Here is a 16,243-nt window from a genome sequence, read left to right on the forward strand (position 1 = left end):
AGGTTAAAATCTTGAAAAAAAAAATCTTGAATAGGCAAATCATAGAGACAGAAAGAGGTTGTTGGAGGCTCGGGACAGGAATGAGTGGAGAATTATTCCTTAATGGTTATAGAGTTTCTAATCAGGGTGCTAAAATATTTGTGGAAATAATGGTGGTGGTTGTAGAACATTGTGATTGTGACAAATCCTACTGAACTGTAAACTTAAAAGTGGTTAGGGTCAGAGTAGCAATTTTTTGTTCCATATATCTTACCACTATTTAAAAATAATAATAATGCAATATACGGAAATCAATGAGTTGTATGGTATGTGAATTATGTCTCAATAAAGCTATTTTTTATTAATACCCTTTGGGAACCAGATACTATGTATAATAGTGAGTGCTTAAGTAATACTTGTATCATTTGTTGTGAGTTAACATAACATTATCATTTGCAATGTGAGATTCATTAAGACACAAGTTTCCATATGATAGAGAGCAGGTGTATTTCCTCAGTTATATACACACCAGATACAACACGATTGCTCTGCACTTGGTGCTAAGGTAGGTGTTGAGACACATGTCAAGTGCTGTCCGGGTATGATTTGAGATCCTAAATTCTGTCAATCATTTTTTTGTAGAGTACCTGCTATAAGGGATTACACACCAATATATGAATTTTATGTTTGGTGAAAGAATAAAAATATTAACAAAGTATATAGTAATAGAATTTCCACTCATACATATATATTTTTCTCCAACCAAATATATATATTTTACCATCTCTAGGGATTCATTCTTTAGGGCTGAGACATTGTTTTCCAAATATCTGCTTTTAAGATGTAATATATTATAGAAGAAGTTGATTTGTGAACTAGGTTCCTGCTTCTCCATTCTCTGGTCATTGAATAAAGCTTGTGTGGTTTCAGTCTCAAAAAGAAAAAAAGACATATTAGACTATTGTATTGTTGGTAAGATGGAACACTGTTCAGCCATGGGAAAAGTCATGTTTTAGAGGAATATTTGATGACATTGGAATCTTTAAGAATATTGAATGATGTTAGAAATACTTAAAATACTTAAAGAGGCGACTAAAAAGCTATCAGTTCAGTGCAATCGCTTAGTTGTGTTTGACTCATTACGACCCCAGGGACTGCAGTAAGCCAGGCTTCCCTGTCCATCACCAACTCCCGGAACTTACTCAGACTCGTGTGTATTGAGTCAGTGATGCCATCCAATCATCTCATCCTCTATTGTCCCCTTCTCCTCCTGCCTTCAATCTTTTCCAGCTTCAGGGTCTTTTCAAATGAATCAGTTCTTTGCATCAGGTGGCCAAAGTATTGGAGTTTCAGCTTCAGCATCAGTCCTTCCAATGAATATCCAGGACTGATTTCCTTTAGGATGGACTGGTTGGATCTCCTTCCTGTCCAAGGTACTCTCAAGAGTCTTCTCCAACACCACAGTTCAAAAGCATCAATTCTTCGGTGCTCAGCTTTCTTTATGGTCCAACTCTCATATCCATACATGACCACTGGAAAAACCATAGCTTTGACTAGACGGACTTTTGTTGGCAAATAATGTCTCTGCTTTTTAATATGCTGTCTAGGTTGGTCATAACTTTTCTTCCAAGGAGCAAGCATCTTTTAATTTCATGGCTGCAGTCACCATCTGCAGTGACTTTGAAACCCCCCAGAATAAAGTCTCGCTCTTTCCACTGTTTCCCCATCTATTTGCCATGAAGTGATGGGACCGGATGCCATGATTTTAGTTTTCTAACTGTTGAGTTTTAAGCCAGCTTTTTCACTCTACTCATTCGCTTTCATCAAGAGTCTCTTTAGTTCTTCTTCGCTTTCTGCCATAAGTGTGGTGTCATCTGCATATCTGAGTTTATTGATATTTCTCCCAGCAATCTTGATTCCAGCTTGTGCTTCATCCAGCCCACCATTTCTCATGATGTACTCTGCATATAAGTTAAATAAGTAGGGTGACAACATACAGCCTTTCCCAATTTGGAACCAGTCTGTTGTTCCATGTCCAGTTCTAACTGATGCTTTCTGACCTGCATACAGATTTCTCAGGAGGCAGGTCAGGTGGTCTGGTATTCCCATCTCTTGAGGACCTTTCCACAGTTTATTGTGATCCACAGTCAAAGGCTTTGGCATAGTCAATGAAGCAGAAGTAGATATTTTTCTGGAACTCTCTTGCTTTTGATCCAGCGGATGTTGGCAATTTGATCTCTGGTTCCTCTACATTTTCTAAATTCAGCTTGAACATCTGGAAGTTCACGGTTCATGTACTGTTGAAGCTTGGCTTGAAGAACTTTGAGCATTACTCTGCCTGTTATAAATTTTATAAAACACAGTAAAGATATTTATTAGTTGCCTGTCTCTGTGTAACAAGTCACTCCCTAACCAAGTGCCTTAAGGGTGGGTTGCAATCAGGCATCAGATGAGGCTCCAGATATCCAAAGACCTGATGGGAACTTGAAGACCTACTTTTGAGGCTGGTCATCCCCATGGCTGAAAAGTTGGTATTTACTGTTGGCTGGGACCCCCAGGTCCTCTCCTGTGGGATTTCTCTGTGGACTGCTTGAATATCTTCATGACCTGGCATCTGACTTCTGAGTGAGAAATCCTTGACTAAGATGAAAGCCGAAATGCTTTTTATGACCTTGCCTTGGGGATTACACTCCACTATGGCTCTTGTATTCTAGTGGTTATGCAGGGTCAGCCCTGAGACAGTGTCAACAAGGACTACAGAGGGCACGTGAGGATTATTGGGGACCATCGGCAGGTGACTGCAAATACACACTGATATAAAAGTTTTAAGAATGGTTAGAATTGATCTTATTTTTGGGGGGAGCTTTACTTTAAAAAAGTTTAGGGTGAAAATACACGAGTTTTGGAATCACATCGAAATCAATGCAAGTTATTTTTTCAAAACCGTAACTATTCCAGTGAAGACAAGCTCATCCTTGATACCTTGGTATAAAGTTGGGTTATCTATGCTTTTCTTTCTCTGATATAATCCTGTAACTAAGGAAAGGAAAATCGATATGGAAAGTGGAGTAGTTTTGAAATATGGGGCACACGACTAGGAAGATGTGGCCAAAGTAGAGAGCCTGGGGTAAGCATAGCAGTACAGGGGCCCCAGAGCCAGAGAGACATCAAAGAGGGTTAAGAATATTATAAAGAGTGACAAGGACATTGAAAAGACCTTGAGCTTTCAGGTAAAGGTGGGTTTAGCATATACTTTTACTTACCTCTGCTTCCTTCTGAGAGCCTATTAAGACAAGATCAAAGGATTTGGGTTTCTTAAAGTCAGAAATACACTATGACAATATTTCGGAAGCTGGAAAGTAGATGGTGACTAATTCAATAGTGGAAACCAGAAAATCAACCCAGTTTGCCCTGGTTGTGGTGGTGGTTTTAGTTGCTAAGTTATGTTCAACTCTTGCAACCCTATGGACTGTAACCCACCAGGCTTCTCTGTCCATGGGATTTCCCAGGCAACAATACTGGAGTGGGTTGCCATTTCCTTCTCCAAGGAATTTGTACTGGAGAACTTTTCGAAGACTTGAGAATTAGTGGCACCAAGTTCTGTTAAAACTGTAGGTGAAGGTGAGACTAAAGGGAGGGAGACTGGTTGAAAATCTTCCTAGGAAACAGTTACATTCCCAGGTCCTCTCCCCTGCTTTACACAGTACCATGATACCAGAGGTTTACTCTCTCAAGAGGATAAAACATAAGTGTTTAGATTGCGGGACCCTGGTCTTGGGATGAGGTCCAGCTGCAGGTAGACACATTCTAGTTACAACCAGAGAATTATTTAAAAGTTGAAACCCAGCCCTCTTCCCCCACTTGACTCCCGAACACAGTAGTCAAAGCAGAAAATATGATTGCTAATAGATTCTGGGTTTTATATCTTAAGACTTGGCCAAAGAAAAAGAATGTTCTGGCTCCATGTCTGAAAAATATGGGGAAGGGACCCATTAGGTTAGGGAATCATCTGCCTGAATCAGGTGCTTACCCCTGAAACACTCCAATTTGGCCAAAGTGAGAGAGGTGCTATGACTGGCCCAGTTAGGATCACATGCCCATCCCTGGACCAGTGAACCTTGCTCAAGGATCAAGGAAGTTCCAAAGGTCAGAGGGCCAGGTGGGCTTGTTGTTGAAGAGGGTGACAGAGAATGGGCATATTAGAGAGACAGTGTCCTGCTGCTGCTGCTGCTAAGTCGCTTCAGTCGTGTCCGACTCTGTGCGACCCCATGGACTGAGGCCTACCAGGCTTCTCTGTCCATGGGATTCTCCAGGCAAGAACACTGGAGTGGGTTGCCATTTCCTTCTCCAAGGCATGAGAGTGGAAAGTGAAAGTGAAGTCGCTCAGTCGTGTCTGACTCTTAGCGACCCGATGGACTGCAGCCTACAAGGCTCCTCCGTCCATGGGATTTTCCAGGCAACAGTACTGGAGTGGGGTGCCATTGCCTTCTCCTAGATGACGACTAAAACTTCTCAGCCTCCTCTGTAGGAGGTGATGTCGTGTAAGGAAAGGACCACAGCTTAAAATTTTTAAGTAGTGAGAAATGAGTATACTTTACATTTCTACAATACATTATGGGTTTTCAAAGTACTTTTTCTCTATATTTATTTCCTTTGCTTTCTTTGCTTCCAAGAAAAATCTGTGAGACAGATATTGCTATTACCACTTTCTTGATAATTAAGGGGGACTCATCATGGTAAATGTGTTGGACTCACTTACTATACCTTAACTAGATGAAGGCAGAGCTGGTATGAGAAATCCTGTCTTTTGATTCTTAGTCTTGAGCAGTTTATTTTTTAGCATCACAGCGATCAGCCCAACATCACAAACTCCTAGATGACTGAGCAGGGAAGGACATTTGGAGATGCTGTGTACCGGCAATAAACTGCAAGACTGTCCACAGTCTCCTATCGTCTGACCCACAATTCCCCTGCGCGTCAACCCCAACTAGTGTAAAATCAACAAAGGCTGGGAGAGTACAGCCAAACGCACACAGCTTGAAGGAGCCACATGGCCTCATTTTGGAACAAGACTAAAGAATTAACTTCTGGGGAGAATTTTCCATCTGTTTTCCAGATAACATTGATTAAAACCCAGTTTCAAAGATTCCGTGAAAGGGTGGATGAGCTGTCCCTTCTGGCCTGGTTAAGTTTGGTTCACACTCCTCTGCAGAGTCCCAGCTCCACCACACAAGGAAGGCCACTTCTTTACCTTCAGTCCCAGATGTGAGCCCCACCTGCACTGAGCACCTTGCTTTAAGTAGGGAGGGTGGCACTTCTGCTGCAGACCAGCTGGGTAACAACCTCACATGCATTTCATTTACCATTTTCACGAGGTAAGAGCAGGGAAGTGTATTTCTCTTTGCCAGTTCTTGTCTCCCTTCCACTTCACTCATGCTCTTTCCTCCTGATCTAGTTTTTTCAGTTCCCTTTGTTATTTTTAGTATAAAGAACTTTCATTCAATCACTTTTAAGGCTTCAGAAAAATAGTTAAAAGAAGTTGAGTTGGGGAGCATTGTCTGATCCTCTTATCTGTGTGTGTAAACTCAGTCCTGAATATTCATTGGGAGGACTGATGCTGAAGTTGAAACTCCAGTACTTTGGCTACCTGATGCGAAGAATTGACTCACTGGAAAAGACCCTGATGCTGGGAAAGATTGAAGGCAGGCGGAGAAGGGGACAACAGAGGATGAGATGGTTGGATCGCATCACCGACTCGATGGACGTGAGTTTGAGCAAGCTCCTGGAGTTGGTGATGGACAGGGAGGCCTGGCGTGCTGCAGTCCATGGGGTCACAAAGAGTTGGACACAAATGACTGAGTGACTGAACTGAACTGAACTGAAACACACACACACTGGTTACACACACATATCTGACACCTGGGGAACTGAATGGATTAAAAATGGGTCCATCTTTTGTTATTTAATGATAGTCTTTGCATTTTCATGGTGAATTCAGACAATTAACACTGTGGTTCTTTAGGTATTTTTTATTTTCTGTTTACCCTTCTTTTCCTTTCCTGCTTTCTTTCAGATTTTTCAAGTTTTCTGTATTCCAGTTTCTCCCCTCTAGTGTTTTGAGCGTTATGTCGTCCATTTCTTTTCTTTTAGTAGTTATACTGAAGATTTTAAAACATATTTGATTGAACAAAGCCTGATGTTAATATCTTCATATTAACATCATAACATCTTCTGAATAACATTAGGATATCTTCTGAATGTCATAAAAATCTTAGAAGCCTGTAATTATGCTCTCATGCTCCCATCTCTCATGTTATTACAGTTGAAAATTTTAGCCCAATATAAAAAACCAATTTCGTTGAGGTATAATGGATATATAATAAATGGCACATAATAAAAATATACAATTTGATGTTTTGACGTGTATATATCCATGATATGTATCACCACAATAAAGATAATAGTCATCCACTTGAAAATAAAACACTGATCGAGTTCACACACGAACGTACCTGGTTGCATGTACACTTGTTTTACTTAAGGAGTTCTGTCACTTCTGAGCAGAGGGAACTAAGATAATCATTATTCATCTAAGCCCACTAGGCATTCTGCTAAATTCTTTACGTTAATTATTTCTCATTATTTTTCCTTCTTTTTCATTAAAAAAAACTTTTTAAAATTATGAAATATTATAGCACATTAACAGAAGACTTGGAATATATGGAACAAAGTTACATATAGTTCCACTATATCATTTCTTTATTGTCATTACTTTTTAATTATAAAAAAATGCAGGTTTAGTATAAGTGAATGTACTCAATATCAAATGAATAGTATAAAAGAGGAAAGCTTGTAATTCTCTTTTTTTCTTAAGAGTAGTTACATGTTTATTGCTGGTTGTTACTGTAGATATTTTCTATGCAGTTGAAAACATAAATACATTATGGAGATTTTTTTGGCTTAAAACAATAATTTATGCATGCTGTTTTTATGCAGCTTGTTTTTGTCATTTATTAGATTGAAGGCATCTTCCCATCCATTCTTCTCATGGCTGCATGATTTATTCAGCATTGAATTAATGTATTGTGATTATTTTGATCAATCATCACCGACTCAATGGACATGAGGTTGAGCAAGCTCCAGGAGATGGTGAAGGACAGGAAAGCCTGGTGTGCTACTGTCCGTGGGGTCACAAAGAGTCAGACGTGACTGAGTGACTAAACAGCAACAACCCCTTGGTTTTGGTTGTTTCCCTTTTATTGTTGTTATTGCAGGTGTTGTATTAAACTTGTCTTATGTCTAGAGACAACAAGAGACTTCCCCGTGGCTCAAACAGTAAAGAATCTGCCTGCAAGGCAGGAGACCAGGGTTCCTTCCGTGGGTTGGGGAGTTCCTCTGGAGGAGGGAATGGCAATCCACTCCAGTATTCTTGCCTGGAGAATTTTATGGACAGAGAAGCCTGGCAGGCTATAGTCCATGGGCTCGCAAAGAGTTGGACATGACAGAGTGACTAACACAATATGTCTATCCTTGCGCATTTATTGAATTTTTAAATTTATTTTTTTCATTTTTTAATTATTTTATTATATATTTTTTTACTTTACGATATTGTATTGGTTTTGCCATACATCAACATGCATCTGCCACGGTTGTACACGTGTTCCCCATCCTGAACCCCCTTCCCACCTCCCTCCCCATACCATCCCTCTGGGTCATCCCAGTGCACCAGCCCCAAGCTTCCCGTATCCTGCATCGAACCTGGACTGGCGATTCATTTCTTATATGATATTATACATGTTTTAATGCCATTCTCCCAAATCATCCCCCCCGCCACAGAGTCCAAAAGACTGTTCTATATATCTGTGTCTCTTTTGCTGTCTCACATACAGGGTTGTCATTACCATCTTTCTAAATTCCATATATATGCATCAGTATACTGTATTGGTGTTTTTCTTTCTGGCTTACTTGACTCTGTATAATAGGCTCCAGTTTCATCCACCTCATTAGAACTGATTCAAATGTATTCTTTTTAATGGCTGAGTAATACTCCATTGTGTATATGTATATTTTTATAGGATAAAACTCTGAAGTGCAATGCATTATTTCCAACCCACATAGCCACCCTTTGAGTTGGGTATTATCATTTCCTTTTTACAACTGAGGAATCTTACACAGGTCTTCCTCTGCTTACAGTGGGGTTATGTCCCAATTAGCCCAATATAAACTGAGAATATCACAAGTAGAAAATAGATTTAATACACTGCACCTACTGAACATCATAGTTTAGCCTAGCCTAACTTAAACGTGCTGAGACCACTTACATTAACCTATAGTCAGGCAAAATCATTTAACACAAAGCCTATTTTATACCCAAGTGTTGAGTATTTCATGTAGCTGATTGAATAGTGTATGGAAAGTGAAAAATGAATGGTTGTAGAAGTTCAGAATGGTATTAAGTATATGTGTTATTTCCTCTTGTGATCACTCAGCTGACTGGGAGTTACAGCTCGCCAGAGCAGCTCAGCATCACTAGAGAGGATCAGAGTGCATACTGCTAGCCTATTGTTCAGTCGCTAAGTCATATCCAACTCTTTGCGACCCATGAACTGCAGTACACCAGGCTTCCCTGCCCTTCATTATCTCCCAGAGTTGTCTCAAACTCGTGTCCATTGAGTCGATGATGCCATCCAACTATCTCAACCTTTGTCACCCCCTTCTCCTGCCCTCAATCTTTCCCAGCATCAGAGTCTTTTCCAATGAGTCGGCTCTTTGCATCAGGTGGCCAAAGGATTGGAGCTTCAGCTTCAGCATCAGTCTTTCCAATGAATATTCAGGGTTTCTTTCCTTTAGGATTGAGTGGTTTGATCTCCTTGCAGTCCAAGGAACTCTCAAGAGTCTTCTCCAATACCACAGTTCAAAAGCATTAATTCTTCAGCACTCAGCTTTCTTTATGGTCCAACTCTCATATCCATACATGACTACTGGAAAAACCATAGCTTTAACTATGTGGACCTGTATCAGCAAAGTAATGTCTCTGATTTTAATATGCTATCTAGGTTGGTCATAGCTTTTCTTCCAAGGAGCAAGCGTCTTTTAATTTCATGGCTGCAGTCACCATCTGCAGTAATTTTGGAGCTCAAGAAAATGAAATCTGACACTGTTTCCACTTTTTCCCCATGTACTTGCCAAGAAGTGATGGAACCGGATGCCATGATCTTAGTTTTCTGAATGTTGAGTTTTAAGCCAGCTTTTTCACTCTCCTTTTTCACCTTCATCAAGAGGCTGTTTAGTTCCTCTTCGCTTTCTGCCATACGGTCAAAACTCAGAATTCAAAGTATGATTTCTACTGAATGTGTATAGCTTTCACAACACCATAAAGTCAAAAATTTGCAAGTCAAGCCATCATAAATCAGGGGGTGCCTGTACTTGAAGGGTTAAGTGACTTATTCAGCTAGTGAGTGACTGATTAGGGAATGAGAATCATGATTTTCCAGTTCTCCAATATGCCAAAATCCTCACCACTCACTGTACTGCCTCTCCTCCTAGTTTGGAAAATGGCTAAAAAAGAAAAAAAACATATTAGTGTTGGAATTGTCAGGAGGAAAACTGGGGATTTTCAGCTAATAGTAGTCCTATGGAATTAGATTGCAGGGGACATATTTCAGGCAACTTAGAGTTTCACTTGGCCCCTCTGCTGAGGACACTAATGTCAGAGTTGCGGGGCTATTTTTAGCAGGTTACTTTTAAGCACCCCTGGAGGGGTTGTGAAATAACCTGTCTTTCACAGGCAGCTAGGAATTGCTTGCCTCCTTTTTTGTTCTGAAGGAAAGGACACAGACCATCTAGGCCAGTAAGTTGGGTCCAAAATTGGACTCATGTTTATTTTACTTAACAAATATGTTCTTGAATAATATGAGTTGAATTTTGGTTGGTCGAATGCCATTTTTAATGAACCAGGGCACACACATTTCTTGTAATCCTGCAATGAGTGGCTTTCTAAAACAAAGAATGCTTTGGTAATGTGAACAATTTCCCTTTAATTCATGTTGAATAGAACTTTTTTTTTTTCCTTTCCTTTGGGCAAGGAACTCTATGCTCAGTTGCTGGTATCTTAAATTGTGTTGGGTGGTATAGCCATATTAGTTAATGGTCAGGTGGAATATATATGCTGTTAAAATACAGACTAACATAGTCCAAACTTTCACTCCAAAATCCCAAACCAAATGACATGGTGAAACTATATAATTTAGAAGAGGTGGTTTGTGATAAACATCTAATGCCAGGAAGAGTGTAGTTGTAGACCTGGGGTGCTCCTACTATTATATTTAGATTGTGGGCCCCATCCCTCCCTCACTGAGATGGCATGTGGAAGAGCTGGCCCTTCAGTTACTAAGGCCACAGTCCAGAAAATAAGATAGAGGTAAGTGAGGGCACTCCTGATCCTTTTCCACCCAGCACTAATTTCTAGTCCAACATTAACATTTTTGTTCTTCCTAACATATCAGTTCATTTTTGCTCATACATTAAAAAAAAATCAATCAGCAAGAGATTCTGCAACTTGAATGGGCTCTAGAGTTCATGGAATTTTTGGTGTATGCAGATAATAAGGGTTGAAATGAAGTGAAAGTCATTCAGTCATGTCTGACTCTGTTACCCCTTGGACTGGTAGCCTGCCAGGCTCCTCTGTCCATGGAATTCTCCAGGCAAGAACACTGGAGTGGGTAGCTGTTCCCTTCTCTAGGGGATCTTCCCAACCCAGGGATTGAACCCAGGTCTCCCACATTGTAGGCAGATTCTTTACCAACTGAGCCACCAGGGAAGCCCAAGAATACAGGAATGGGTAACCTTTTCCTTCTCCAAGGGATCCTTCCAACCAAGGGATCAAACTGGGGTCTTCTGCTTTGCACTCCAATACTTTGACCACCTGATGCAAAGAACTGACTCATTGGAAAAGACCCTGATAATGGGAAAGATTGAAGGCAGGAGGAGAAGGGGATGACAGAGGATGAGATGGTTGGATGGCATCACCTACACAATGGACATGAGTTTGAGTGAGCTCCTAGAGTTGGTGATGGACAGGCAAGTGTGGCGTGCTGCAGTCCATGGGGTCTCAAAGAGTTGAACAAGACTGAATGACTGAACTGAACTCAACTGCATTGCAGGCAGATTCTTTACCAGCTAAGCTATCCAGGGAAGCGAGAGAAATAGATTCTAAACTCTTAACTTTGGCCAATTTTAGTGATTTGGCTTAATATGCTTTGGTTTTAAAAAAATGTTATTATTCTACATGAAAACCAAGCAAAATATTCAACACAAATGATTTAGTTAATATGCCTGGTAGGACAGGATTCTGCAAATGAATAATCTTGATCCTCTAAGTTTACATTTATCAGTCTTTTAAAGGCCTTGACCCTTGTGTTGCTTTCAGTTTAGTCTTGGGGAAATAAATGAGAGTTCAGAGTAAAATGAAACACTTTGAAATCCCAACGATTCCAGTTTTGGAGATCTACACTTTGGAAATAAAAGCACCAGAAACTAAGACATGTGCTAGAATGTTAAGTGCAGCACTGTTTATAGAGACAAACACTAGGAGCATCTTTAGTGTTCAGCAATAAGGTGAATAAACTAGATAACTACAGTATGAAGGAGTACAAAACTATTAAGAAAATAAATCGGTGTTACTGGTAGTGAAGCCAGTATATGTAACCATGATACACTGTGATGGGGGAAAATCAAATTAGATTATTTTTTAATGGAAAAATAGAGCCCTATGTGTGTATGTATGCATATGCATGAGATGCATTTCTCATTGCTGTGTGTCATGTCAGTGAGAGAGAGGAGTTCTACAATAACATATTTTATTTTATTTTTTTTGGTAGTATTTCCCTTACATATATCTCTGTATTTATCTATGATGAGCATTATTGCTTTTTAAGTTTAAGTATTTTATAAGTTAAAAAATTCACACAGGCATCTGTTTCTCTTACAGTGTAAAAGGAAACAAGAGCATTCTTCCAAGTGATAAGGTAATTTTCCTGACCATTAGAATATATATTTTTAAAAAGGGTTTATAAGCATTCAGATACCTACTGAAGCCTCACCACTTAGGTTGCTGTTTTCAGCTATTTTAACCTATGCTCTCCTGCATTGATTGCTCACTACCACGTGTTTATTTCCACAAGCCAAGATGCTTTGGCTGACTTTCTTACTTCCTATGGTTCTATTGAAGCAGCACCCGCCTCTCAGCTCTGACCCTTCCCCTGTACTTGCCTCTCAGTTTGAGAGTTTACCACAACATAAATGAATCTATTGCCTTTCACTAATAAGAATGGCAATCACCAAGAAAAGCCCTGAGAACAAACACTCCTTATTTAATTAAAATATGAAGGAAAACTGGAACCATTCCTACCACTTTTTAATGTGCTTCTAAAAGGGCTTTCTTAGTTGACCCCCTGTGATCTGCAAATAAGAAAATCCTATAGCAAGAATGTTAGATCCTCATTCCGCAGCAGGTTCCCACTCTTGTGGTTGCCTTTTTGTTTTTCCAGGAAGTCACAGAAAGAATATCTTATCCAAAGGCATTCTACACACAAAGGGTGTAAGTAAGCCTGAGATGCAGTTGAAAGTTTCAGCAAAGATAGTGCAAGTAAACCATGGCGATATTTGATCATGTGTATGATAAATGGAAATGAGGTTAGAAGCTCAGGCCTCACAGATTTAGAACCCTCATGTGGTGATGGTTGGATTAAAGCTTGAGCAAGTAGTTTGGCACTAAAGACTGGAAAATAGGACTTGTAGTCAGCCAGCTGGGTTTGGGTAATATGGTAAAGTAAAGAGCAGAAGTGATTTGAGTAAAACATTAACACTGGTTAGAATTATGTATAATTTTGAGCAAATGGATTTGGTATCAAAATAGTATGGTTAATGTATAGTATAACCATGGTGTAAAAATAAATTCTTTCATTCATTCCGAAAGTGTTCACTGACCATCATATTCCAGCCCAGGCCAGTGGGCTGTGATGTGAACCCAGAACAGCTTAGCAGACTTACAGGAGTGCAGCAAGAGCAAAACAACAATGAGAGAATAGGCAGAAGTGGGTCCGAGGGGTCCTAGAGTTTGCATATAAGAATAAGAGGATTTGGAGTTTCTAACTATGCTTTTCCTGTGATTCCTAGGAAGATCAAATTGTGCCCCACTTCGTGCATTTGACTATCACATAACAAGAAAAAAAATAAATTTGAATATTTTCTTTGCCTCATTTATCCCTGAATCAGCTCTGTGTTTTATACTTTGATAGAACAATGATGCTGACACAGATAGGAAGGAAACCATAAATGTGAAAACTGCCCTTCTATTATTTTCTTCGTACCAAATGAGTCTCAGGCAAATGCATAGAGACAGCCTTGGGGATTTCATCTATATTTATTTATTTATTTACTTATTTTTTACTCTGAGCAACTTTTTTCAAGAACTAAAAGAATTCTGGAAACTGCAGTGGCATTTTAGAAGATTTAAAGTTAATATTATCATTAATCTGTGGTATACAGTGATGAGATCTTCAAAGATTGATAAAATTTGCTGTCAAGTCAGGGTTTTGAAAGAAGACTCTTAGTGGGGGAAGTTATTGTATAAGCAGTTGTGCTAAGTAAGGTGTTTTGTGCCATGAATACCTAATTTTCCTTCCTGTTTTTTTTTTTTTTTAAACTGAATATAGCTTTAGCTAACATGGTCTAAGAAGCTATACTAAGAGATCTGAGAAGCTTAAATGGAGGGGAAAATGTTGCCATTAAGATAAATTTAAACAAATTAGATTGAGTAAATGTAACTCTACTAATATGTAATGTGTTTTTAAAAAGTAAATGAAATTTTATAAAAAAGAGGGAAAAGAGAGAGGAGATTGGCAGGAAAAAGAGATACTGAAAGGGGAAGGCTATTTTAATCTGGATTGATTTGTACAGAAATTTGGGAGTTCCTCCTGGGATGGTATATAAAAGGGGGGCACAGAGGATGGGGTTTGAGGGCACCTTCTGCTGAGGCCTCCTCTGCTGAAGACTGTCCTTATTCATTCTCCTCTTCATTTTTCTACAGCCTGTCTCCAGTTTTTGAATGGCTGGGTTCCAAAGGCTCACTTGTAAATCAGTTATTGGAAACCCAAGATATTTTTAACCCAGAGAACTATTATGCACAGAAACAATGGTTTTTAAAAATATTTCTTTTACTTATTTGGCTGTGCCAGGTCTTAGCTGTGGCACTCTGGGTCTTCACTGCAACATGTGGGATCTAGTTCCCCGACCAGGGGTTGAACTCGGGCCCCCTATGCTGGCAGCATGGAATCTTAGCCGCTGGGAAGTCCTAGAAGCAATGTTATAAATGCCACTCAGTCTACCAGACCACCTCATGACCATGAACCACTATCGTTGGCTGAAATAGAACATGTTTGCAATGGACAAGAGTAGCAGACTACTGTTGTGATGCCAGAGATTAGATCTTAAAGTGCCATGCAGTTTACTTGGATATTATGCTCGAGGATAAGCAGGGTGATCTAGAAAAGAATAAGCAAGTCTCTGAAAAGTTCTGACTGCCAAATCATTTTGTGGGGTTAAATGTGCAGGGTTCAGAGTCAGACGGTCGCATTCAAAATGTCTCTTTCTTTGCTGCTTCCTAGCTGTGGGGAGGCTAGTTAATCTTGTTAAAGGTCCTCTGGGGATAATAGTATCTCTATAGAGCATTGCTGTGAGAATTAAAGGAGCATTTTAAGCAGGTGATAACTGGTTATAAACTATTAACAATATATTAATATAGTACATCATATTAATAGATGCTGATTGTTGTGATAAATATTTGTTGTTATTGCTTACGTATGGCTTTCTACATGTTCCACTTTTCTCCTGGAGGTGTTATAAACCTTGAAGGTAGAGATTTTTGTCACATACTTTGATGAATCCCTAAATGCAATGTGCATTGAACACAAGACATTTTATTTTCTCATTTATTGACAATGGTTTACTTAGTTCAAGGGCTTTGGTGGTTAAAAACTCTACTCTGATTCTTTACAATTTCTTTCTGTAACTGGCATGTAGCTTGCGTGGTTCTTACAACTGATTGTGATTATGTATTTATTTTGGCTCACACATGGTGAAAAAAAGGGAAAAAAAAGGGAAGAACAAGAAGGTGAAGGAAGATCCCCATTTGTCTAAGATTCTTAGACAAATGGTGGAAGGAAAAAAAGGAGAGAAAAGGCTCCCAAAGTATATGTATCTGAGAAAGCAGTGACCAGGTAGAATTTACTGAACCCAAGAAATACAAGAGTAACATTGCATATGAGGCTCCCTGAAAATAAGGTGGGGGTGAGGATGCAGCATGGGAGAAAGCAGTGGCACCCCACTCCAGTACTCTTGCCTGGAAAATCCCATGGATGGAGGAGCCTGGAAGGCTGCAGTCCATGGGGTCGCTGAAAGTTAAACACGACTGAGCGACTTCACTCTCACTTTTCACTTTCATGCATTGGGGAAGGAAATGGCAACCCACTCCAGTGTTCTTGCCTGGAGAATCCCAGGGACGGTGGAGCCTGGTGGGCTGCCTTCTATGGTGTCGCACAGAGTCGGACACGACTGAAGCGACTTAGCAGCAGAGGATGCAGCATAGCAGTGGTACCTCAAGTTGACCAGCAGGTGGTGTGTCACCAGCTTGGAGCGGCTTGTATGGAGCCTGGCACCAAGCAGATAGATGGTGGGGAGCTGGCAGGGCTGAGGGGAGTAAGGGGCGGCGATGGTGGTTCATGCTCCCTGATCATGTGTGCATGAGATGGATACCATTTGGGAATTTCTGCTTGTGGGAATGCCTCTAATAGGCACAAAGGCCCATCAGGATGTCTCTGAGAAACTGAATCCAAGGTGCTCAAGCCAGGCCATGTTTCCCTCCTCTTCCTTCAGCCTTTGAACCTGGTAGGTAGTTCCACCACTTCCAGTGACTTGCTGTCAGTTATTACATCCAGGAGCACCAGTTTAGAGAGTCAAGACTTAGTTGGGAGGAAGTGGCTGGCTTTGTTAACGGATGGTGAGGCTTTCCTGCTCTGGGTCTTTTCTTCTTAATCATGTTTCTCATCAAAGGCTTTCTCTTCTTCATGTGGATGATTAAACTACTTCTAAATTAAAATATGACTAGTATACTTTTTCTTATATAAAAAAGATCTCATTTGAAAATGAACAACTGCTACATATTTATCATGAAAACACTAGAAAAGAGCTGATAAACATAAAGAAG

General features: G+C 39.9%; 1 protein-coding gene across 3 annotated transcripts in view; it reads left to right on the forward strand.

The window, feature by feature from the left end:
- The window catches only part of RASGRP3 (RAS guanyl releasing protein 3 (calcium and DAG-regulated)), a 118,173-nt gene that overhangs the window by 12,224 nt on the left and 89,706 nt on the right, over positions 1-16,243 (forward strand). Inside the window, exons 1-2 of one of the 3 annotated variants that reach the window (XM_010829839.1) lie at positions 9,678-9,829; positions 11,969-12,005. The exons of 1 other annotated variant lie outside the window; for it this stretch is intronic. The gene's annotated coding sequence lies outside the window, so the exon portion shown is untranslated. Of the gene's footprint in view, positions 1-9,677; positions 9,830-11,968; positions 12,006-16,243 lie in introns of those variants that run through there. One more of the 3 variants, XM_010829836.1, reaches the window with a different exon arrangement.

This window comes from Bison bison, unplaced genomic scaffold (assembly GCF_000754665.1).
Source record: "Bison bison bison isolate TAMUID 2011002044 unplaced genomic scaffold, Bison_UMD1.0 scf7180017864508, whole genome shotgun sequence".
NCBI lineage: Eukaryota > Metazoa > Chordata > Mammalia > Artiodactyla > Bovidae > Bison > Bison bison.